The sequence below is a fragment of the Pelobates fuscus genome, chromosome 12, assembly GCF_036172605.1.
Source record: "Pelobates fuscus isolate aPelFus1 chromosome 12, aPelFus1.pri, whole genome shotgun sequence".
NCBI lineage: Eukaryota > Metazoa > Chordata > Amphibia > Anura > Pelobatidae > Pelobates > Pelobates fuscus.
In genome coordinates this window covers 49,760,415-49,787,431 of record NC_086328.1, presented here as the reverse complement: position 1 = coordinate 49,787,431, position 27,017 = coordinate 49,760,415, and positions in this window count along the sequence as shown.

The following is a 27,017-nucleotide window of genomic DNA, read 5'->3' as shown; positions in this document are numbered from 1 at the left end:
TTCTCATAGAATAAATTCATAGTCATCTTTGGAGAAAACATTTGCATGGATTATAAAGAACGGTGTGAAATTTTAAAAGTAGACTTCATTATAAATTAACTGATACAAATTACAGTACTTATAAACTCCTCTAGAAGTAGGTCTCCATCTAGTCTGAGGGAGTCAAAACTGTATTCTCAAGGACAATGAAATTTAATGCATTTACATTTAATAAATTTAAATACATATAGATAGCTAATTGATTTCAAAGGGATTCAGCACCCATTGTTTTACTCTGGTATCCCATAAAAGCTTGCAATTTATTGTAAATTGAATCACAGAATAATTTGCCAATTATATTAATTCATTAAATTGTCCCGAACATTTTTTTTAATCACCTCTACCAAAGGAAACACTGAAACATTGATAAACTGATTACAGATAAGAGCCAACCAACAGATCTATTATGGCCTGTATAACTCATGCTTAGTAAACGAGTTTGATCCTCAGGATACCCTCATTCACACACCAAGGCAGCACAAAACTCTTGTCATGCCTTAGAAATTCCACATACCTACAACCTTTTTTTTTTTTACCACACATTGTTTTTTTTCACATATGGACTCTGTCTTCTATCCTCAGACTTCAAATCATATTATGTTGGTCTACTATTTTTTTTATTTTTTTTTAGAATGAACATTTTTCATTTAATTGTTTATAATCCAATATTATAATAAAAGGATTCTATCATTTTATTTTAACCTTTGTAAGAGCCTAAAATATGAGTCAATAACCAAAATGATATTTATTTAGGGGGAGCAGATGTTTTTCTGTTTTATAAATAGAATAATATATTGGCAAATATTTTCTGTGTCCCAGATATGTTTTTTGAAATTGCCTTTGTCCAGCGCAACAACTGCTCCTTCGACCTACCTATCATAGATTGTAATAAGGAAGAGTAAGTATGCTGATCAGCATAAAACGTTCCTCATGGTTACTCCATGGGTAAAATTAGTTGTAGGTAATTGTTATGAGTGTTGATGTGTGGTATGTTTGAGGTGTTTAAAAGTACTGTTATTGTTTTAGTCAAAATCACACCTTAAAGGGACATGACTGCTGACTCCTTCGATCACCAAATCCCGCCACCATGTTTGTTGGGTAACACCATGTTAAGTGGGTAAGGGCAACGGCCACAGCTTTATTTAAACCAGCACAACCAAAAGGTGTGATTTTAACTGAAACAATAACACCTCAAACCTACCACATATTAACACTCATAACAATTACAAATAACTCAATTCAACCCAAGGTGTTTTTTTTTTTTTTAAAACAAAGCCCAAAGGAGACAACCGCAAATTGTCAAAGTGACCCCGCCTAATCTCCTTTTCAATGTTCTCTGACAAGATATTCTCCTTACCCCGAACCAATAACAATTAGGCACAAACTATGCCTCCTGCTACACAACCAACAGCATATGGAAACCATCCGTAAAAACACCTTTCCAGAAAATTAAAGCATCCCTACACTTGGGGTACTGAACGAGCCAAGTGAGCAAACTTTCTGTCTTCACTGGTGTCCTCACTCTGAGGAACGTCATTCTTGGGAGGGACTTATCCAGTTTGAAACAATGCACTGTCATGTTTGCTCCCCTACAATGGGAATGCTAGTTATTAAATCACCAGCTGCTATACCACCTACAGTGGCTTTCATCAAAGAGCCAACAGGTGCCCTTCTGGTGACCTGCTGACACACTTGTAGGAGCGCTGGTGAAAATGGGTGGGCTACATGGAGTCACATGTACTCAAAAATCCAATTGAACTCAAATAGCCCAATTTAAAAAAAATAAAAAAAAATAAAAAATTCTGCACTGCTACTCATACTGATCAAGCACTGACCTCCATATACCTTATAGGCAATCCAAATTAGATCCAAATAGGTTAACAGCAACAGAGCCCTCTCAGGAAAACTACCAGTCAAAATACTTGCAAGTGTCACAAAGCCTTGGAACCAATTTCCACACATTCGAAGCAATTGCTTACCTTTGTCCCCCTCCCCGACTTCCCCTTGCCGTGGGCTGTCCACTGACTCACCCTTAAAAATGTATTAGAGCCAGCATAGCAACATTACATACTGGACAGGGAGGAGACCCGCCCACTGACGCAGCAGACCCTGAATCCTGCACAGGGGTGAAGCGCTGAAACACTGCCCTGAGCAACTGCTCTACTTCCCTTTGATACTCAATACCCCAGCACAAATGCGAGCGCAATCATTCTCACGACCCTGAAGCAGGGGAACCAGTCTCTTGATCCTCTGAGAACCAAATGCCAGGGAAACTGCACTTCGCTCTCTGTGGCTCACCGAACCGCACTGGAAGCAGAAGTCCTAATGCAAATTTTGTCTGAATTCTGGCGTCGAATAGACTAGGCACCAATACTACTTTAAACAATTTGATTTTGGCTTCATTAAAATGCTGTATTTTTTGTAGGCTAAAATCTTTATAGTATTTTTTAATAAAATAAATAAATGTTTTGCAGAATGATGCACCATAAGCCTGCCTCTTCAGCCACACCTCCTCACTCAACAAACAAAATCCTTTTAAAAAATATGCACACAGCTCCACCACTGACAGCACCAAATTATCTGAACAACAAAACAACCTGCATTAGAAGGAGAGGACACCCAGGAAAGCATATAGTAGGGATATCACTGCCTAGTTGTAGTTTATTGACTGTTTGCAGCCAGGTTGTGAATTAAAAGCAGCTTACTCAGTGCTGTTGGAGCTGATAGTGTCTTTCTGGCACAAGGGGAATGTCTAAGGAGCCTGGCTAATGGTGCGGAATTCTGCAAAACCTTTTTCAGCATGCAAAAAATACATAATTTTCATGAGGCCAAAATATATCAAATGCATTTAAGTTGTATTGGTGCCCGGAGTGTCCTTTTAAGTCACACTACATCTTTAAGCCTCAAATGGCTTGTAGCTGATGCTTGACATGTATCAATTTATTTATAGTTGAAACTAAATAATGCTTCCAAAGATTTTGATCCCCAGTTTTGGATATCCCAACATAACATAAAATATAATAGCAAAAACCCAAGTCACAAATGAGAGTAACATAAAGTAAATTAAGTAGAGTTGAGCGTACACCTGGATGTTCGGGTTCGCTGGGTTCGGCCGAACTTCAGAAAAAAGTTCGAGTTCGGGACTCGAACTTGACCCCGAACCCAAACCCCATTGAAGTCAATGGGGACCCGAACTTTTGGGCACTAAAATGGCTCTAAAAAAGTTCTGGAAAGGTCTAGAGGGCTGCAAAAGGAAGTAAAATGGGGGTAAGAGTAGGACAAGTGCCCTGCAAACAAATGTGGATAGGGAAATAGCTTAAAATACATAAAAATTAAAATAATAATCTTGAACTAGGAGGAGGAGGTGGATGTGGAGTAGGAGGTTGAGGAGGCGGTGACCGTGGTGGTGTAGGTGGAAGCGGTGGAGGAGGAGGAGGTAGCCAACACTGTTTTTTATTTGTTTTGTTTTTTTAATTGGAAACCAAAGAATAAGTGCACTTGGGTATAACAATGGCTGGGTGAGGCGGGTATAAATGTCTATTCTGCACAAGGTACAGACAAGTCTGGTGGGATCCATGCCTGGTTCATGTTAATAAACGTGAGCTTGTCCACGTTGGCTGTGGACAGGCGGCTGCGCTTGTCTGTGATAATGCCCCCTGCCGTGCTAAACACACGTTCAGACAATACACTGGCTGCAAGGCAGGCCAGCACTTCTAAGGCATAAAGGTAAAGCTCAGGCCATGTGCTCAATTTGGAGACCCAGAAGTTGAATGGGACAGACCCATCAGTCAGTACGTGTAGGCGTGTGCACATGTACTGTTGCACCATGTTGCTGAAATGCTGCCTCCTGTTAAGACGTTCCATATCAGCTGGTGGTGCTGGTTGTTGTGGCATGCTGACAAAGCTTTTTCACATTTCGGCCATGCTAACCCTGCCTTCTGAAGTGCTGGCGGTGCCCCAGCTGCGTTGGCGACCTCTTCCTCCTCCTCTGCCTTCGCCTTGTGCTTCCACTGAACCCCCGGTGTCAGTTGGGGATGCCCTCAGCAGCGCGTCTACCAGTGTGTGCTTGTAGTCTCGCATCTTCCGATCACCCTCCAGTGAGGGAATTAAGGACGGCACGTTGTCCTTGTAACGGGGATCCAGCAGGGTGGCCGCCCAGTAATCAGCACAAGTTAGAATGTGGGCAACTTGGCCATCGTTGCGCAGGCACTGCAGCATGTAGTTGCTCATGTGTGCCAGGCTGCCCAGAGGCAAGGACAAGCTGTCCTCTGTGGGAGGTGTATCGTCTGTGCCCTCCGTATCCCGCCAGCCACGCTCCAGTGATGCCCATGAGCTGCATTGGGTGCCACCCTGCTGTGAACACTGTTCCTCCTCCTCCTCAGTGTGACAGGTGTAATTAATACAGTTACTTCACTGTCTCAAAAAATGTGAATTTGTCAAACAACAATGTAACAGTAGTATTTAACAGTTTTATTGGACTGCAAGAAATGCACCGCAGGCCGCAAATGTACTATTTAGCACAAAAAAAATATTTTTTTTTTTTTTTAAACCAACAATGTAACAGTAGTATTTCAGGGTTTTATTGGACTGCAAGAAAAACATTGCAGGCCGCAAATGTTCTATTTAGCACAAACAAGTGTGATTTTTTTTTAAGCCAACAATGTAACAGTAGTATTTAAGGGTTTTGTTGGATTGCAAGAAATGCACCACAGGCCGCAAATGTACTATTTAGCACCAAAGAAATGCGAATTGGTCAAACTGCGATGTAACCACAGTATTTGACTGCTCTATTTGATTCTCAGATATGAAGTGCACGCCACAAATTTACCTTTTAGCACCAAAAACATGTGAATTTGTCAAACTGCAATGTCACAGCAGTATTTAAAAATGCCTAGATGTCGCCCACTGAGCTACCAGAACAGGATTAAAGTAATGTGCCTGGCACACATGCAGTTGCAAGTGCACTGCACTTGCAAAAATGTCCGCCAACGCCCACCTAACAAACAGACTGCTTATTTCTCTGTGGCACTGGGCTCAGGGCAGGGTACAAAAATGTAGTATAGCACCCACATAAATAGTCGCTGTAGTTTGCAGATTCAACACCAGAATTCTTTCCTAATCTGTCCCTCACAGCTGCAGCATCCTCTCCCTACACTTATAAGACCTCAAGTGACTTGCTTATTTAGAGGCTGGGTCACATGCTGCACTGGCCAATAACAGCCAGGCCATTAGTAGGCATGGCTGTGATGGCTTCTAAGGGCATACGAGTCAAACGCTTGTTGATTGGCTGCCCTGCAGCTTTTCAAAACGCGCCATTAAATCGTCGAACACCGAACTCGAACTCAAACTGTTACTGAAATGTCCGGGTTCTGTTTCGGGGTCAAAAAATCGTACAGTTCGGATTCACTCAACTCTAAAAGTAAGCAATCTCGCTGGAAGTCAGTGCCTACCTACGATGTAACATATCCACAAATACATAAGCTGTTTTAACTATGTAAACCAGTATGTAGCTATTCAACTGCTTACACGTTATTTGGAAAACAAACACTGTAAATGCTGTTGAATCTATGTCAAGTTACTCCATACGAACCTGTTTGTACTTTTACGAATTCTTCAAAATAAAAACCTTTAATATATATATATATATATATATATATATATATATATATATATGCAAAAAAAAACATCCTCATGATGGAGTCTGTGATGATATTATATTGTGTTGTTGGACATATAATTAGTAGCCTATGTGCACAAATAGCAGAAAATTTGTCTAGAGCAGCGTTTCCCAATTGGTGTTCCGCAGAACCCTAGGGTTCCGCAAAATCAAAACTGGGTTTCTGACGTGAATTGCTCCATCCAAGATGGCCGCCGCTCCCTGCTGTTTTCCGGAAGGTCGGAAACAGCAGAGATCACGCGGCCGCGATCTTATAAAGAGATCGCAAGATTGCTACACACTTATGCATGCCTGTCCTGTGTCAGCTCGCACAGCGTCAGCCCGCCCACCGTCATTTAAGGTAAGAATTCCTCCCTGCCCAGTATTCCTTCATTCCTCTCTCCTTCCAGCATTCATTAATTATTCTCTCCTCCCAGTATTCCTTTACTACTCTTTCCTTCCTGTATTCTTTTACTCCTCTTTCCTTCAGTATTCTCCCATTTCTCTCTCCCCTAGTGTTAAGCTGTATTATACTGACTTGGCATATTGATCCATGTGCAATATCTAATTTATTTTGATAAATGCTCCATGTAGTTCCCTATTGTTCTCACAAGAGCAGGGGTTTGACTTGCATAGGCTTGCTTGCATAGTGACATATAGTGTTCATGGTAATAGCTGCAATTTCTTCTAACTACCAAATAATTGCAAGAGTGAAATGAGTGTATCCACATGATTTTGGCCATTTACTTTTTTTTTTAACTTATTTACATATAATTATATATATATATATATATATATATATATATATATATATGTGTGTGTATTTTTTTTATTTTATTTTTTTCTGCGTACTATCAGTAGTATTCTGTGATATACCAAAAAAAATACAAATTCCAAGAGCCGTTAACAAAACAACGTACTTTGGTGAAATGTGTAGTAAAGTTTTCTCCTTACTTCAAGACAGATTCAAAATCCTTCTTACATTAAGTTATTTCTAAGAGCATTATAAAAAAACAGCATCGATTGCAGTCAGGTAGTGAGATCTGTATTTTTTCAGGTTAGAGAAGTGTTTTTTTTTTTTTTTTTTACCAACCAACAACCATGAATTTGGACAACTGTTTAAAACAAGGAGAGAAAAACTATTACAACTTTTAATTGTTCGACAATTTTAGAAACTGAGAAAGATGATACAACAAAAAGTCAAGAAAACAAGTCCAAAATAGTTGAATCTACTGTTCCTCAAATAGCAGAGACAAGTGACAAGTCAAAGAAAAAAAGAAAAGCACACTATGCTACCCAATCTTCTTCTCAAACAAAGAAAATAAAATATGACGATAACTACTTACAATTTGGATTCACAAGTGCCAGAAATAAAAATATACCTCAAGCACAATGCTTAGTTTGCAAGAAAATATTGCCAAACAGTTCGTTAGCACCTGCTAAATTACGTCGTCATTTTGAGCAAAACCACCCAGAGTACAAAGATAAAGACATTGCCTTTTTTAAGCGAAAGCTTCAGGAGTATCATAAGACAGTTTATGAGCAATTGCTACAGCGCAATTTTTTTTTCCGGGGGTTCCACGATGTTGGTATACTATATCAAAGGGTTCCATGGGAAAAATTACTTGGGAACCCCTGGTCTAGAGTGCTGTAGCTACTTGAAAACATTCCATCTACAAAACACCACCATGAAGGAGACAACCATGGTTTGCCAATAGCAATCTCATGTAAACAAACCACAGTAAAGCATCCACACTTATGTGGAATGATTTATCATAAAAATTGCCCGTGCAGTTGATGGGAACACAATGCAGATGATGGTCCTTTGCCTGAAAGGTAATCTAACCTAATTGTATTCACATATTTATAATGAAACATATAATTCTCTTTTGTCAAGCATGTGCTTGGTTTTGCAGGTCATTTTAATGACAGATCAAACATTACTAAGAGATGTGACTTTTAAAAAACCACTAAAGGTGACATTGCAATGCAGAGAGAAATTTTGTGGACCAAGGTGTTAACCATCACTTGGTATATAAAATGCTGCCCTAAGTCCAATTTAGACAGAGCTAAGAGAAGGCTTTGCAGAAATATCACTGCGTTTTCGACCAATTAGTTATATGGCTGGCTGGTCAATAGCAGATTTGGAAGGAATTTTGAAATCAAATTATTTGCTGTGATGATATTGTCTTGAGCCTACCTGCACTGACATGGATGTTGACAAAGGCTTAACCTGGTATTTTAATAAGAAAACAAAACAGGCTGAATACTCTTGAGCTTTCAAGTCCATGTTTAATAAGACGACGAGGAGATTTGAGATTGAGAGGGAACAAACTGCATTTTGTCACATAAATTAAAGGGACAGCACCAAATAATTTACAAATATTTTCAAGGTTCTTATAACATGAAGTTATATGTACTCTTATAGCTGATAGCGTTTTATAGTTAATAGCAAAACATATTATAACACATTTAACTCTGTCAATTGTAAACATAATGAATGTTATCACCCAAGAATATAGCATATTAATGAGGCCAAAACCTATCAAATTGATTAAAAGCACCATCTTTAAAAGCAATAGAAAATGTTTTCTTTCTACATTAAACATTTAATTTTCATATATTTTTCTTGATGTTTTTACTCCTGCCCTTTTATGGAAGTTCAATTATTTACACAGACGTCTCTGATGTTGCTAGGCAACCAGAAACCTCATTAAAACTATGGAAGCAACAAAACATGTTGTACCTCACAGTGTCACTTAAACAACTGTATTATAGTTAATGCGACTTAACTACTTTCAGGGTATATTGTTTTTTTTTTTTATTATTATTACTTTATTCTTAAATATTAGCAGTTTATGATTTTAATGCCATGCGTTGGAATTCATAAGACTAGATGCAAAATTAATTTCACTAAATAAATGCTTAAGGAATTCTTCCTCTCCTGATTTCACTCTCCCTTATATGAAATTTGCCACCATGCATCATAGTTAATTGAAAATGTACATACATAGTTATTATTGGCAGTTACACAGTGACAATTTATTTCACAGTGTTTCATAATTTTGCTGTGGGAATATAGAGAAATCTAGGATAAAATTAATTCATTTCATTAAATACAACCTTTAAATATAACAGGATCTAAGCAGGAAATGACTATGAAGTGTTAATAAAAAAAATAAGAAAATAAGATCTTGAGGATCCTTCTCGAAGCAGCTTACAATCTACATATATTGTAGTAGTCTAGGTTGAAAGCAAAGACTCAAGTCCATACTCTGATTAAGTGTGGAGTCTGAATTGTTGGTACCTGTATTTAATGAAAATCATTTTACTTATTCTTTTGTGAATTCTATCTTTTGTGAATTCTCTCCAAATTTCCCCTTTAACCCTAGCTATCTCATAGTTCTAAATGGTATTACTGAGCATGTCCTATATACTCCTGCTATGATTCAGGGTATATGCAATTTAGCAGTCATCAATGCCGGTAGTTCTGTTCAAGAAAATACATGAATGCATTTGATGTAAAAGCTAATAGAGAAAGAACAGCTTCTATGATAGAGTATTGGTAGTGAAATTGTCTGGCATGTACATGCTGTATAAGTACATGCAGGAGCGGTGGGGGGCGGTGTTTTTCCTTGTGACATCATCAAGCTGGGGTGAGCTTAGAACTACAATATTTACAAAGCTCTACAGACGCCAATAACTGAATGCATAGAAAGAGAGATAGGGGAACCTGGAAGTGTCACTATAACAAACACACACATCACTTTAGAACCTTACAAAAAGGAATAAATACATTTTTAGAAACAAATTTACAAAAACTAGATTTTGTTTTCATTCTCTTAATAAACACAGATTTTTTTTTTCAGTTTACAATTTCATGGTTTTTAACTAGTGTAAGCCAAAGTTGAATATTGTAATTGATCGGTTTGGCTTAAAAAAATGTAGTTCCCTTGTCAATCTCCATAATTTTTGATTTAGTGAATAGACTCCAGTATACTTTTAAAGCAGATAGTAGTTTCTTTTTTTGGGGGGATTTTTTTTAATACATGCAGTTCTGATTATATTAAGTACGTATTAAGTGCTGGAATGTCATAGCATCACCCTTAGCCGTAAACTGCATCACGTCCAAACCTTTTGCATAAAAATCTACTTGCCTTACAGATGTCTGCTTTGCTGTCATACAAGTCTGTAAGGTAACATGGAGCAAAAGGGGTTAAATCTCTTTTGACATTTAGTTATGTCAAAAGGCAGCAAATCAGCAGAGCACTTTCAACCTCCTAGGAGAAGAGAGTTCACTGACAGGCAGTGAGAGAATCTGAACTTAAATAGGAATCAAAAAGCGTGCGGCCCAGAGGAGCCTGACAGTTTGCAGCTGCTACCTGGGTCTGCTTAACGAAGACAAGGCCCGCTCGCATGAATAGTTAAATTAGCATGTGTATGCTCTCCCCTCATTATCACACATCTAACCCACCTTGATACACAGAAATATCTTTTTGTGATGTGACAGCCCAGCCACTGTCAGAGAAGAGCTGTTACAGAATTCTTGCTGTGTGGCAGTACGCTCTGAACTCCGCACATCCTAAACATAGGGATACCTTCTGACAGCATGAAAAAAAAAGAAAGATAAATTAACATTTAGGGATGTTCCCAAACAAAGCTTAGAATTGTCACTGCCCTAGATAGTGTCAGCGGTTCATGGGATGTGTAATATACCGACATTTCAAGTATAAGTTAGGAGTATTTTTTTTTACCATCTTTTACAAGGCAATTCTCAAATGTGTTATTTCTGTCTTACCTAATTACAGCAAATGTATTTGTTTGCAACTGATTTATTATTAAATACCTATTCTATGTAGTGGTGAAATATCTATCTGATAGAAAAACTTTTCAAATGATTTATCGTCATGATTTATCCTATAGACTTTAATGATGACTTCTGTAGATAAATAATTTGAATAGTTTTTCAAACAGATTGGAATCATTTGAAAGCCTATCTAGAAAAAAAAATATTAAATTGAGATCATTATCGATAATTTAGATCTGGTAAAGAACTTGTGAAAAGTCTTCAGAGCTACTTTGCATCACACCTCCTTATTATTATTATTATTGTTTTTTATATTATCAACATAATAAAAGTGGTTTACAAATTACACTGAGGAGTGAATACAGCACATTAGAGACACATAATACATGTTACCAGTAACAAAAGGAAAAAAGGAACATGCTCAGATGAGCTAACACTCTAGAGCAGGGACGGGCAACCTTCGGCACTGCAAATGTTTTGGACTACACCTCCTATGATGGTGGGAGATGCCAGCATTATGGCTGTAAGAGCATTGTGGGAGATGTAGTCCACAAAATCTGGAGTGCCAAAGGTTGCCTACCCCTACTCTAGAGTCTATCGAACTACAAATTATATTACAAGAGACAACGCAAAGTGATTAAAGGAATGAAAATACCCAGTGAGGAAATAAGCTAGCTGAAATAGATGTGTCTCAGCATGGCCGGATTTCCGACAAAGCCACCAAGCCTTGAGCAAAAGGCTTGAAAGGGGCAGCACATGTGGCGGGGAGATCAAAGATCCTCCTCACCGGCCAGCCCATTCTCATGTTGTGGATGATCCGTGCAGATTGCTGCCTGATCACATTATTCCACAAGTGTTGCCATAGGTTAACATGGCAATGCTCCGCCTTGGGATAATTGTTTGAACAACACAAAAAGCATTTGGTAATCCTAGGGTGATGTTTATAGTAAATATTTGTGTGCATCAATTTTCTATAGCCTCAATGTGGAAATGATTTTAATAGATTCTAAATGAAAAGAGAAGTTTTATTTTTAAAGTGATGGTGGACTCTACATGTTATGCACTTTTTCTAATTCTGCAAATTGCACCTCATATTCAAGGTAAAGTCTTACCATTGATTTGTAAAGAGGCAAAATTATGTTTTGGTCACATGAATCAAACCCCCTTTTTTTGTTTGTTTGTAAATCTTTCTTTTAATTGAGGCTTAAAATTGCAAGGGTACAGAATGTAGAGAGGGAGATGATAAAAATACATACATGTAGGGATCGTTACAGCTCAGCATATATCACCTCAGATAATCGTCTGCCTCATTTTAGATATTTAGTAGATCGGTTAATGGCAAATACGTAACTGCATTGTAATAACATAAAACAAAACTTGGTCATATCTGTAGCCTGGCATGGAGACTAAGCAGTGTAGATGAGACACCCGGTTTCCTATCATGCATATGTTAGTGCGAGGTTAACCAATATTCAGTGCACAGTTATGTTGCTGCCTTGAGGGCTGCGTGTATGTTACAGGGGTCTCTAGAGATGTAGCCGGCTGATGGTCAAGCTTGTCCTAGTCTGTGGCCCGACCTCACTCTATGAGTAGCCTAACATTTAATGATAGGTACAGAAAGCCGTCATAAACAAAAAAGTCCCCCATCTCTGTGCTGAATTGGGTGAAACATACTAGGTCTATACATTATAAACATATTATAACAGGCCAGGCTACAGTGGCTTACTGAACATGCTTTAAAGAAAGATAAAGGTCTGCCTATAACTATAATACAGGATTATGGAAGCAGTGCTGAGGCAGTGTTTATAACAGTATATGTGATACAAAAAACAGTTAAATAAGTCTCATGCGTGGTGTTTCACGGTGTCACTTAAACTCCAATCGGTTAGGTGCATTTGAGTATATTAAGCTTATTCACACAGGCTAAACCTAACTGTATAGTACTGCATTGGGAGATTACTCAACCTGCTCTTAGCTTAAGGCAAGTGTGAGGGATGAAACAGGTGAGGCGTTTAGCAGTTTAGTGTGATTGAACCCAGTGGTGGGCTGCATAAGTGTCTAGTAAGCAATGTCCTGGTGTGGGTTGCTAGTGGAGTTGCTGATCATGTAGAGAATCACGCTGGGTAACCCACCAACCTTCCAGAGCCAGTCTACTCTATTCAAGAAGACAGCAAAGTTAACGTGGCTGCTCGGTGGGGGCTCAATTAAGTGTATCCGCATGGACTATTCAAGCTGTGTCCCAGAGCTCTCGGCCGTGGGCGGTATGAAGTGGGGCTGTGGGCCAACGAGCCATCCATCAGCCGATACCTCTGCTGGGGAGGTCGGTACCCCGAACTGGATGAGTTAGCAAGAGGTCGGTGATCTGCTGGTATAAGGAGGGAGCACTCCAGCCCCAGGCCGGTATGAAGGCCAGCACCTGCAGTCCACAGACTCGACGTCTCATTGTGGAGGCCGGGTCTACCCTCTGATGGGTGCCATGGAGAGCTCGAGTGTTTTGCCGTCGCCTGCGACGGACGGGCTTCCGGCGGTGTGGTCGGTGCTGTGGAGGTTTCCTCCGTGAGGCCTTCGGCCCAGGAAGGATTGTGGGGCGGGCTGCGACTGTAGCTCTGTGGGGTTTACCCGATGGAGGTCTTTCCCAGCTCCGCACCTCCTCCCTCCTTACTGTTCCCACCAGGTCAGGCTGTTCCCGCCTGCAGCGTTGCTCCAAGCGCTCCTAGAACCTGTCTAGTCGCTCAGCGTACTGCTCCTCTAGGTGATTGCTTTGGCTGCTATGATGGGGTGGCGCGGGCTTCTGCCACTGAGCCGCGGACGCCATCTTGTGGCCTACTGGCCGTGTTGTTCTGGCTGCAGGATATAGCCAGGGCCTGTGGTGTCTTTTGCCCTGGGTTGGTGGGGACCGGGATGACCCCCGCCAGTCCATAGGGGGGGACAGGGACCCATGCCGAAGTTGTAGCTTAGTGTGGCCGTCTCCCCCGCAGCCCCTTCGTTTGTCTCGGTGCATAGTAGGCCACACTGCTTGGCCCTGGTTTCTGCGGTCAGAACTTCAAGATTCGTGTACCGTTAGGTGCAGCTTCGACTGCAGATTAGCCCCCTCGGTCTGATATGCCATTTCAGGCTCGGTAGGTCGTCATTAGGGTTTAGATTATGCCCGCTGCCTCCGGAGCGTTTAGCATGTGCGTCCGGCCATCTTGGCGGTCAGGCCCCACCCCCAAATACCCTTTTTATACACTAAAGCACCTTACTAACTTTTGCAATGACAGACCGGCATTGCATACTGTTGCCTAATTTTTGATATATAATTGTTCCCAAGGCCTTTTCATTTAATGCTATCCATAACTATACCCAATTTTTCCAGAAGGCGTGACTTGCCTTTCCAGTACCCCAATTTTTCCATATCCCTCTGTAGAGAATTTATATTAGTGATGATAAAACTGAGTTTATATCAGTGATGATAGTCTAGAAGCTAGATGAGCATCATGGGAAATGTAGTCCAGAAACAATTTATGGTATCAAGGTTAGCCATCACAGGTTTATATCATTTTCAGACTGTATTTTCTCATGGTTGTGGGTCATCTACAAACACTGACAAATGACTTTCAATGTCCACTTCAAGATCAGTGGACTCAGGACAGAAGTATGGGGCACTCCACTTACCCTTGTCCAATTTGAAAATGTTCCATTTACAATTACACTATGCACTCTATCTTTAAGCTAGTGTTCTAGTCTATCCAAGAACAAATTTTTTTCATCTAAACCAACTGATTTTAGTTTTACTCGTTTAGTTTTACTAGTAACATATTGTGTGGATCTCTATCAAATTCCTTAGCAAAATCCAAGAACATCACATCTACTGGGTCACCCTGGTCTACATTGTTACATAGCTGAAAAGAGATTTGCATCCATTAAGTTCAGCCTTCCTCACATATATATTTGCTGTTCTTCCAAAAGAAGGCAAAAAACCCAGTCTGAAGCCCTTCCAATCTTGCAACAAACTAGGAAAAAAATCCTTCTTGACCCCAGAAGATATTTCCTTGGATCAGGAAGCTATTACTAATAAGAAATTATACAGTATCCCTGTATATTACGTGTTGCAAGTATTTATCCAAGTTCTGTTTAAACATCTGTATAGACTCTGATAAAAAACAACTCTTTAGGCAGAAAATACCATATCCTTATAGTTCTTACTGTAAGAAAAACATTTCTCCAATCCTCTAATACAATTCCTGGAAGAAAAGAATCCTGAAACATTTAAAACAGTGGTATGGATATTTCTACACTAAGCTCCCTAGGCACACGTGGGTGAATACCATCTGGCCCTGGGACTTTATTTACATTAACTTAACTAAGTTAACCAATAACCTGTTCGGTGTTAGGCATTTGCAACACGAATTTGCATATCTACATATATACTGAAGAAAAAATATTTAGAATTTCTGCCTTGTCCTGATCCTCTTTAATTAACTCCCCCATATCACTTTCCAATGGGCTCACAGATTGACTCCTAACTTTTTTTGGCGTTAACATACTTAAAAAGGATTTTGGTGTTGGTCTTGCTCGCTTTGACAATGAGTTTTCATTTTCAAGTTTAGCCCATCTAATGACCCTTTTGCTAGCTCTTTTAGCATTAATGATAGGGTGCAATTGACTCCTATGATTTAAATGTTTTGAATGCCTCTTTCTTAACTTTTATCATTTGACTGATCCTTGTACTAAGCCACATTGGATTTAATTTTCTTCATTTATATTTGTTTCCCAGTGGCATGTATTGAGACATGTACTTTTGTAGAATTTGTTTAAAGACCTTCAATTTATTATCTTTGCTTTTGCCAGTGAAAATTCCCTGCCAGTCAATTAGTTGTAAAGGTGCTCTTATTTTTAGTTACTTTTTTTAGTTACTCTCAAATTACCGTATTATTGTCACTATTTTCCAAGTGCTCACTAACTTGAATGTTTGAAAATAAGTCAACATTATTAGTTATGACAAAATCCAGTGCTGTAGTAATGTGGTAAGATTATAATCATTTACAAGGTACATAACTTACAACTGAAAAAGGGAGCATCTACTAGACTTGGAGATTCATTTTGGGAATGAACTGCAGTTTGTCCAAATTCACATCAATTGGGAGATTGGAAGAATTTCTCATTTCTGAACAACTGTGCACCAGAATCTCATGGGAACCAACTTGCACGAGCCCAAACATGCTTGTTTTCATTTTAGATTTAGACTACCATTCCTGGCACCAGAAAAATGTGATATGGAATTTAGAAGAGAGAGTTTTGTTGGATTTAAGCAGCTTAGTTCCTTATGATGGACAAGAGTGCTTCCCAATCATATGGACTGGATCTCCTTTCCAATCAAGAGGTAGCAAAAATAAGATTAATGATTAGTGGATAGGCACTAAATGTTGATTGTATGCTCAGATCAAGTTAAGTGTTCTATAGAAGGGGTATAGGAGGAGCATAAAAACTGTTATACTTCCAAGCAGGATATTTCTAAACACTTTGATATCAGCTATGAAGGGCAGCAGAGCAACGTTGTGTTGGAGTAGGACATTCCTTTTGTCTAGCCTAGATCATTAATTCTAGTTTGAGGCGAGAATTAGCTTTATGCTGCATCTAGCCGCTAATACTGCAAGGAGCACTAAAGACAATTGTGAGTGAGAGATAAGAGGTTGGCACTTGGGTTTGCAGGCATTTTGTAATTCATCCTAGAATGAGGCTGTTTTACCAACATACACTTGTTAAAAGTTGTTGTTGGTTTTTTAAGAGTTGAGGCTAGTAGATTGTACTGAATCAAAGTTTGGAATTACTTTTACAACCTCCCAAAAGAATTGCAAAGTGCAAATGGTCCAGCGGGAAGTGAGTAGGGGATAGAGAAGAATTATCTCAATAGTGCTGGTGCGAAGTAACACATGCAAAGATATCTCAACTCTATATTACTGAAGGAAGAACCAAAAAGAGAAGATACTAAGCTAACTGGTGCTGAATCTGATTCTGCACAAAAAAACTACCACCATCTGTACACCCTCCATTACTGATGTAGAATTATTAAAAAATCTTGTTGAACTTGTATTGAATTATTGCACTAACTCCATTTTAACTTCATACTGTGACAAATCCTCCATTTTGTCCTCATAACCTGACTTCTTCATTTTAAACCTACATTACATGACAGAATTTCCCAGCACATCTAACACAACGGACAAAGACTGTATTTTCTATAAAGACATGACTAACTCAGGAACTGCTGAATTTCCCCTAACTCGCAACAAAGTATAACCAAGGCCATGAGAACACTGTACTAATGAAATGTTCTATTCATAAGAGAACCTTGCACCTGACCACAAGACCTGACATCACTGACTGTGTAAAATGACGCTCAAGCCCCCCTTTCCACCGAGTAAGCCTTATGCTAGGAAAGATGGCGCTTGAGCCCCCTGTCCCCACCCGTGTCCAGAACAATACCACCTATTGGTGGGTGGACACCTAGCTAACCACTTAGTTTTTGAACCAATTAATTATGTTGATAGGTGGACACTAGTCCAGACACTTAACAATTAATCCAATTAATGATGTGTATTTACTGATATCCTGATAATCAATGATGACGCAAAATGCCTCTTAAAAGGGCCTGCGCGCCCGCTTTTCTGCACTTGCCAATACATTTCCTCGAAGTTATTTTAACCTGAACTCCATGTGTCAGACTGAATTACTTCAGCGTATATACGCAATTCAATTTTCTTAATTTGGACAGGAACAGATAGACATTTAAACATTTTGGTTTACTGCTAAAAAGTACCATAACAACTTTGGCGCCCAACGTGGGGCTCCGGGCTATGTCTGGCCGGTGAGCCGTCCTAAGGAAGACGCTGTTGGACGGAGGAATCGGGGGGAAGGAAAGGAGACTGATCACCTCCAGGTACACGGTAGAGACTTCTGCAGAGCCACCGGTATGTTCCGGCCCCTTTGATTGACCCGTCCACGTGTCTGTGACTGCTTCCCGGGAGGACATCAAAGACAGGTAATATCTTGCCCGGGGTCTCGTTACTCACTTGTTTACCTGCATTTAGTCTATCTGTTGCCTGGGTGTGTTTGAACTGTTTGCCTGTTTTCCCCTTTTTGAGATAAAGGGGGGTGGACCTGCGGGGGTTTTGCCTGGGGTTCTCTGTTTTGCCTGTTTCCCCTTTTTGAGATAAAGGGGGGTGGACCTGCGGGGGTTTTGCCTGGGGTTCTCTGTTTTGCCTGTTTTCCCCTTTTTGAGATAAAGGGGGGTGGACCTGCGGGGGTTTTGCCTGGGGTTCTCTGTTTTGACTGTTTGCTTGTTTACCCCTTTTGGGATAAAGGGGGGGGGGGGGGTGGACCCGGGGGATTTGCCTGGAGTCCTGTTGCCTGTTTACTCCTTTTAGGAACCACGTGGCTGTGGTTGTAGGGAAAAAGGGGGGTTGACCTGTGGAAGTTTTCCTGGGGGTCTTCTTTGCCTGTTTACCTCTTTTAGAAGCCTCGTGGCTGTGGCTGTATGGAAAAAGAGGAGTGTTGGAACTGTGGATTTTGTGTAGACTCATAATTTCCTGTGATCCTTCTTGTGTCACTTTGACAGCCTAGCTAGCTCCATTGTGCACGTAACTCTGCTTGCAGAGAGGTGGTAACCCACAGCTTCGAGCGCTGAGGCTGGTGGAATTCCAATTTTATTTTATTTGTGGCGGGCGGATTCAAGCAGGCATTGCTTGTCTCCAGCACCACGTAGTAGTGAGACTTATGAGTGGGTTTCATAGGGGCACTACGGGAGTGAGGATAGAGGTGGCCACTTTTAGTGGACTGCTATAACGAGGGAGGCTATACAGGATTCGGGTCGGAGATGGTTGCTGTTTCCTGTGGCCGCTGGTAGTGAGACTTGAGGAAGTCGTTCTCCGAGCGGGGACACTACGAGGTTGAGGGAGGTGACTTAGGTCACGCGAGTAAAGGAAAGGTTTACTGTTGATTTTATTTGAACTGTGATGCATGCACTGTATTTCAATTGTATTGTTTTGTTTGTCTAATAGGAGTCATTCAAACTCCTGTGTCTGTCTCTAAGGATTTTTCCATACCTTTTTTTTTTACCCTTTCTACACTTCCTGTACTATTATACTATCCACTCCTATTTCTCTTGATAGAGAAGTGATTGGTCACACACTTCTCACCTCGCTCCAATCCGTGTCTACCACCCCGGGTAGGCGGATTCAGTGACTAGTCTACGTTTTGGGAAGACGCACTTGAGGGGGACCCACCCTTTCCTCGAGTGGCAGTCGAGCATTGTAGACGTTCTTGTTCCTTTTTCCTTTTCTTTCCCTATATCTAGGACGCTGGTGTAGGGGGAGGGGGAATATGGGGCAGGAGTTGAGTAAGCCCGGTAGGGGCTGGCTCGCATGTGATTTAGTTGAAGACAGAGAGGGAGAGGAAATGGTTAAAGGTGTTGAAAGAATTGCTAGAGTGTGTAAAATTGCTGTGCCTTCATGTGGTAGATTACAACCAGAAAGCTGGCGTAGATTACTGACAGAGAAGAAAGGCAAGCTCACAGATAACGATTTATTAAAGACTGCTGAAGCATGGTACAGAGTAGCGAAAGCTATTCAACAGGAAGGTTGGGTTGAGGAAGAAATAAATCACAAAGGTGTGAAATTGTTTGTGTATCATAATAACTGTGTTGCTGGGGTATTCCCTCAGCCAGCGCCCCAAAATGGCGCCCAGGGGATGTCTATCCCCAAGGTTCAGTCAGCAATAGGTGATAGCCAGCTGACTATGTTCCCCACTCCCAATCCTCCCGATGCCCATCCCATCACCTCCCCTGTCCCCGGTCCTGAATTCTGATGGATCTTTCTTTTCCCCTTCCCCGTCTCTAACATTCCCATCATCCTCATCCATCCCTACACTACCTTCTGTACCTAATCCTAATATTTCATCTGCCATTTCTTCCCTACACTCTCTCTCCGTTAATAACCCTACCCTTCCATCTGCATCCGCCCAGCTAACTACCCCCTCCTCCCTCGCTCTGGCTCCTCCTTCTACACCCAGGGCCGGCCTTAGGGGTGTGCGAGCTGTGCGGCCGCACAGGGCGCCATGTAGCAGGGGGCGCCGTGCAGCCGCACAGCCGATTTAAAAAAAAAAAAAATATATATTTTTTTTTTTTTACATTTGCAGCGGGGGCGGAGCTTACCGTGCGGCGGGGGCGGAGCTAAAAGCGCCGGAAAACTGCTGCAGGGGAAGCAGGAAGGAGTCCCTGCTTCCCCACCAGTCACCAGGAGCTGCACTGCCTCCACAATTAACTCCACAGGTAACTGTGTGATTGTCATGTGAGTGTGACTCTCTGCCTGTGTGTATTACTGTCTGCCTCTGTGTGTGTGTGTGTGTGTGTGTGTGTGTGTGTGTGTGTATGACTGTCTGCCTCTGTGTGTGTGTCTGTGTGTATGACTGTCTGCCTCTGTGTGTATGACTGTCTGCCTCTGTGTGTGTGTGTGTGTGTGTGTGTGTTACTGTCTGTGTGTGTGTGTGTATGACTGTCTGCCTCTGTGTGTCTGTGTGTATGACTGTCTGCCTCTGTGTGTGTGTCTGTGTGTATGACTGTCTGCCTCTGTGTGTATGACTATCTGCCTGTGTGTGTCTGTGTGTGTATGACTGTCTGCGTGTGTGTGTGTGTATAACTGTCTGCCTCTGTGTGTATTACTGTCTGCCTCTGTGTGTTTGTCTGTGTGTATTACTGTCTGCCTCTGTGTGTGTGACTATCTGCCTGTGTGTTTGTCTGTGTGTGTGTGTGTGTATGACTGTCTGCGTGTGTGTGTATATGACTGTCTGCCACTGTGTGTCTGTGTGTATTACTGTCTGCCACTGTGTGTCTGTGTGTTTTACTGTCTGCCTCTGTGTGTGTGACTGTGTATGACTGCCTCTGTGTGTATGACTGCCTCTGTGTGTATGACTGTCTGCCTCTGTGTGTATGACTGTCTGCCTCTGTGTGTATGACTGTCTGCCTCTGTGTGTCTGTGTGTATGACTGTCTGCATGTGTGTGTGTGTGTGTGTGTGTATGACTGTCTGCCTGTGTGTGTGTGTATGACTGTCTGCTTGTGCGTGTGTGGATGTCTTCCTGTGTGTGTATGGCCGTCTGACTCTGTCTACACCCACCCCTACCAATCCCTCTCCGTCCTCTCCCGTAACCGCCCCCACCCCGGCCCAATATCCCACCTCCTTCCCAAATCCCCACCCAACTCTCCTGCCCTCCCCAGCCTGGCCATACCCTTTCCCGTATCCCATGGCCCTGCCCTATCCAAATTATCCATACCCCCTTCCCCAAGCCACTCCCCAAGTTCCGGTCATGCCCAGTACGGCACAGTCTGCCCCGGATGTGCCCACATCCAACATGGCCGCCACTTCTTCCCTTAACCCCAATGCAGCTTCCTTTCACGCCCCCAATATGGCGGCCCCCAGTCATTCAGCACCCCTGATGCCGGTACTTCCCGGTGACTACTTATCCCAAGATTATGACCCTCAAGCCACCCCCGCATCTGGGACTCCCTCCCATCCCCCGGTTCTGTCACCTCAAGCGGGCCCCTCACGTAGAAGGGCCCAGATCGTAGAAATAGAGGAGGAAGAGGATGACAGGGTATCCCAGGACTCATTGGAGGCTGCGGGAGCCTCAGCTCATCGTTCCATCGATGATCCCTTTGGACACAAGGGTCGGGGAGAACGGGCCCCTCCTAAATATGTTGCCTTTAATCCCACCCAAGCTAGTGCTTTAATGAAATCACTCCCTGACCCAGAAAAGCAGCCTATGCCTTTTTACCGAGGGATAGTTCAAATTCAAAAGACTTATTCCGCCGCATGGCGTGATTTACTGAGCATTTGTGCTATTAAAGCGGGGTATGCATATTGGCCCAGCATGGCCCGCCACCTCAGTACAGATCTGCTCACCAGTGATGTTGATTACCCCTCCGGAGTAACCTTTTGCAACCAATTGAGAGAATGGGCGAAGGCCAAACTTGCAGATCAGGCTGCTGGCCTTAATGATGTTATACAAGATAAAGGAGAATCAGTGGAAAGGTTTCATGCAAGACTGTATCAAATGTTTACAGATTTGGGGTTTGATCTTACTGATAAGATCCATTCACAAATGCTGTCTGGTGCATTTGTCCAAGGTGTTAAAGATTCCATACGCAAGGGAATCATTGCTGCACGCCCTGAATATAAGGTTGTTCCTCTGGATACTTTACTTTTAGTTGCTAGAGGTCTGGAATCTGCCCAGACCCCAAGAAGACCCACCTCAGCTCCTCTCATGGTGTCCCGCTCCACCCCTGTCCCAAAAGGCACCAAACCTGAGGATGGACATTGCTTTAATTGCGGGGCCAAGGGACACTTTAGAGGTGAGTGCCCTGAGCCCAAGAAAGAACTCAAGAGGCTGCCCAAGCCTGCCCCGGCTCCCAAAGCCACTAAAACAGGTCCAATAGTTGAGGAACCAGATAATTAGGAAATTGGCAAGCCTGTGTCATTAACCCCTGTCATGGCAGTGTCTACAGGGGACAAGGGGGGGCCACTTGCTACAGTGACTTTACCCATTGAGGGCCAACCAACCACATTTATTTGTTGACACAGGTGCAGCCCGAAGTGTTCTGCGAGAACAAGACCTGCCAGACCCATCTTTTCTGTCAAATATTGATGTCTCTTGTGTTGGAGTGGATGGCCAGCCAAGACACAGCTCTTTAACAACTCCACTACGAGTTGGCACTAGCCTGCTTGCTCGTTTTGTGGTATCCTCCACTTGCCCAATTAACCTGTTAGGCGCTGATGTTCTCTCACGCCTGCAGGCATCTATCACCTTCACTCCGGACGGACAAGTAGAAATGTCTACACCTCTATCTGACTCAGACACCTCAGCCTTGTGCTCCATACCTCTGATGCTGCAGTTAGAAGAACCCCGTGGGGAAGCAGCAGAACAGAGGTCCAACTTCCCAGAAGTATTAAAAACACAGGTGCCTGCTCAATTATGGTCCTCAGGCCCAGAGGACATAGGTCACCTAAATGTCCCACCTGTGGTGGTAAAGCTTATTCCAGGAGCTAAGTTACCAAGAAAACCACAATACCCTTTAAAACCAGCCCAGGCTGCAGCCATTTCTATCCAAATCAAAGCACTCTTGGAGAAGGGTGCTCTAGTGAAATGCAAATCAGAGTGTAATACTCCATTATTTCCTGTGAAGAAGAAAACTCCAAAAGGTGAGCCAGAGAAGTACAGGATGGTTCAGGATCTCCGTGCCGTCAATGAAGCAACTATCCCGGACACCCCTCTTGTACCAAACACTCTACTCTCTGGGGTCCCACCATCTGCAAAGTATTTCACAGTCATTGACTTGGCTAATGCCTTTTTCAGTGTTCCACTGGACCCATCCTGTCAATACCTGTTTGCTTTCACCCATGAAATGCAACAGTATACCTGGACTGTCATGCCCCAAGGGGCCCAAAATTCTCCAAGCCAATTTGCAAGAGCCATGTGTACCATTCTTGACCCATGGCAAGCTGAACACCCAGAAGTTGTTTTGCTCCAGTATGTGGAGGATTTACTGCTCTGTGGAGATGATATTCCCACTACTGAAAAGTGTTCACTTAGTCTCCTTTGCTATTTGGCAGAACAAGGATGCAAAGCTTCACTTCTCAAGCTGCAGTTCTGTCAACCTTCAGTAATTTTCCTTGGTCATTGCCTATCTCAAGGTACCAGACATCTCACTCGGGACCGAGTGAGAGCAGTATTGGATATTCCACCTCCAAGGACTTCAAAATCTCTTCATGCCTTCTTAGGCCTAATTTCCTACTGCAGAGCATGGATCCCAGAGGCCTCTCTGCTTATGCAACCTCTTTATGATGCACTCAAGTCAGATCCATTTGGCCTGACCAATGAAGCTCTGGACAATTTCCACACCCTAAAACGTGCTATTGCATCTGCTCCTGCCTTGGGCCTACCAGACTATTCCAAACCTTTCAAATTATTTGTCTCTGAAAGACAAGGCCATGCTACAGGAGTTCTTACCCAAACTAATGACTTAAGAGGCCGCCAGAGGCCTATTGGATATTTCTCATGTCAACTGGACATTGTGGCCAGAGGGACCCCTTCCTGCCTTAGGGCTGTTTTTGCTGCAAGAGAGCTCATTGAAAGAACTGCAGACCTAGTCCTTGGCCACCCTCTGGTTGTTTTGGCCCCTCATGACATCTCTGCCATTATCAACCAAGTCCAGCTCAAGCACGTGTCTCCTGCCAGACACCTGCGCCTACAATGCCATCTTCTTCTGCCTGACAACATTTCCATACAAAGATGTCAAGTTCTTAATCCATCCACTCTTCTTCCACTCCCTGAGGGGGGTATCTACTATGGGTTTATCATGGATGAAACCTACATCTACCTTCTCTGCGGGTGCATCAAGAAAATGCATCCAGATTTAACATTTCATGAAGAAGACACACCTCTTTGTGAAGGCCCGGATTACGCCTTCTGTACCATGTGGTACAAGCCAAACATTACTCCTGAACCTTGCTATGAAGATGAGCTTTATCACTGGATAGAGGTGAAGCTCACCGCTCAAGACTTCTATTGTGACTCTGAAGGCAATAGCATGGTCCTGATCCAACTACCTCCAGAACTCAATTACCTGTACCGTCATTGGGATACTGCTATCCCACATGTCCCCGTTACCAAGTTAAAAACAAGGTCATGGAATGATCTTGGGCCCATGGCAAAATTATGGGCCACCATGGATGAATCACAGCTACAGGAAAATGGTATTGCCAAATACCCAACAACTGATCTTCTTGAAGCATGGCCACGCCATTTCCTGGAAAAGGAATTTCAAGATCTGGTCATAGTGAATGATTATGACCCAGAAACACCTCATGACTGTTTTGAACAGATGAAAATGGAGACAGTGCACTTACCAACCGTGCATGAGAATCCATTGCCAGATCCAGATTTTACCCTGTTTGTGGACGGATCAAGGTATGCTGATGAAGAAGGAAAGTATCATACAGGATACGCCGTAACCACAACAGATGAAGTTCTCAAGTCATTACCCTTACCACCTGCAATGTCTGCGCAGGAAGCTGAGTTACAAGCCCTGACTTCAGCATGCAAAATTTCCAAAGGAAAACGTGCCAACATCTATACAGATTCAAGATAGGCTCTGGGTGTGGCACATGACTTCGGCCTCATTTGGAAGACAAGAGGATTTCTTACCACTGCCGGTACACCAGTCAAACACAGCTCTGCAATCAAGGAACTAATGGATGCCCTCCTACTCCCTGAAGAGGTGGCCGTTCTGAAAGTAAAGGCACATGGGAAGTTGGATACAGATGAAGCAAAGGGCAACCATTTGGCTGACCAGGCTGCTAAGCAAGCAGCCAGAGATTTGCAGGAAGTGGATGAAGAAGTGTCCGGACAAGAAGAAGAAGTTCCTATTTTTGCTCTGCAAACTCTTCCTACTGATTTAAGAATTCTGCGAGAACAGCAAGCTGCAATTACCCCTGAAGAAATCCAGAAATGGAAGAATAAAGGAGCTATCCTAAAGGATGGGATATACTACAACAACTTCAAATTCTGCCTTCCAAAAAATTTATATCCAGCAGTTGTCCAATGGGCACATGGACCTGCACATTTGTCAAAAGACTTAATGGCCGCCCTCATACAAAAGTATTATGAAGCACCTGGAATCACAACATTGATCAACAGCTTCTGCAGGGCCTGTGTCATTTGTGCAAAATGCAATCCAGGAAAACCAATCAAAGTGCCTTCAAAACACCTGGCAAAACCCATGTACCCATTCCAGAGAATTCAAATTGACCACATCCAAATGCCCAAAAGTGGGCCTCATGAATATGCACTAGTAATAGTGGACATGTTCTCAGGCTGGCCAGAAGCCTACCCAGTGGCCAATATCACTGCAAAAACAACCGCAAGACGCCTACTTACAGACATTGTATGTAGATTTGGACTTCCAGAAGTCATTGAAAGTGATCAGGGCCCAGCTTTTACAGCAACAGTGACTAAAGAAATTTGGACTGCTCTGGGGGTGACCCTAGCCTTTCACACCCCTTACCACCCACAAAGTAGTGGTAAAGTAGAGCGCATGAACGACACTTTAAAAGCCAGAATGTTAAAAATGTCACAAGAAACAAAGATGCCCTGGCCAGAAAGCCTGTCAATAGCTTTATTTAGCGTTAGGCACACACCTAGAGGGAAGCACTCATTATCCCCATATGAGATTCTATTTGGGACAGCACCCAGACTAGGTTGTTATTATCCGCAACAGTTACAGCTTCAATCAGATGTTTTAGTAGACTATGTAACTGAACTTGCAAGTGCCTTAAACAAAATACATGCCCAAGTTTTCTCTTCAATTCCAGATCCCGATTTGGATACAGGTACCCACAACCTGCTTCCCGGAGATTGGGTTCTGGTTAAGAAATTTGTGCGGAAAAATACCCTGGAACCAAGATTTGACGGTCCATTCCAAGTTCTCCTGATCACCGCAACCTCCGTCAAAGTGGCCGGCAGGCCAAATTGGATCCACGCTTCCCACTGCAAGAAGTCTCCTGCCCCAGAGGAAGCAGATACCGCACAAGCATGTACCTCTGGTACATAATTTCCTTAATTAGTTCAATTAAGGCCCAACAGGTAGCCATCACCAAAGATGTTAGTGGGTACACCTTCTGGTATAATTCATCATGTACCCATGTGGCTACCTATACCTTTGATTATTGTGACATCATAGAATGCCCATTCCCCACATCACAAATTCAGAATATCTATAGAGATATCCCTCATGCAAAAGACCCATATGTTTGTGTAGTTGACAAACAATGGGGGCACAATTGTGACCATTGGGGGGCGGCGGGATGGAATGCCGGGCCTGCCTGGGGTTACAAACCAAAAAGTGCCTTATCTAAAGTAGATGATCATGGTAGATCCCTTCTCCAGAGAATGACTTTGAGAAAGCCTGGGGGGGGTACACCAATGAAATTAATCCTTAATATTGAACATCCAAGTCCAACAGATGCAGACCAATATGTAATGGGAATGTATTGGAAAAAGGGTTCCTACCACAAGTTAGGGCATTTCTACCTCAAAGATATGTGCAACTCTTCTGAGTGGCAAGGGGCCACCCATATGGTCCCTAACCCATTGAAACCACACATTCAGACCTTTCAAGACATGATGGCCATTGCTAACCCCACCTTTGAAGATACCATGGCCGCTGAAACAGGTTTTAATGATGTTAATTTATGGTTAGAATGGATGAAATATAATGCTAATAAGCATAACAAGACCGCATGCTATGTGTGTGGCGGTGCCCGGCCTCACCTGGGCACTGTGCCTTTAACCCTGCCAGTAGATATAGAATAATGTGTTTTGAGTCTTTTTGCCTATCACTACAATTTCAACAGGTCCATATGTAAAGCATGGACAGTAGAGTATCCTCTTCTAACCAAGGATGTCAAACCCCCAGATGGTATTA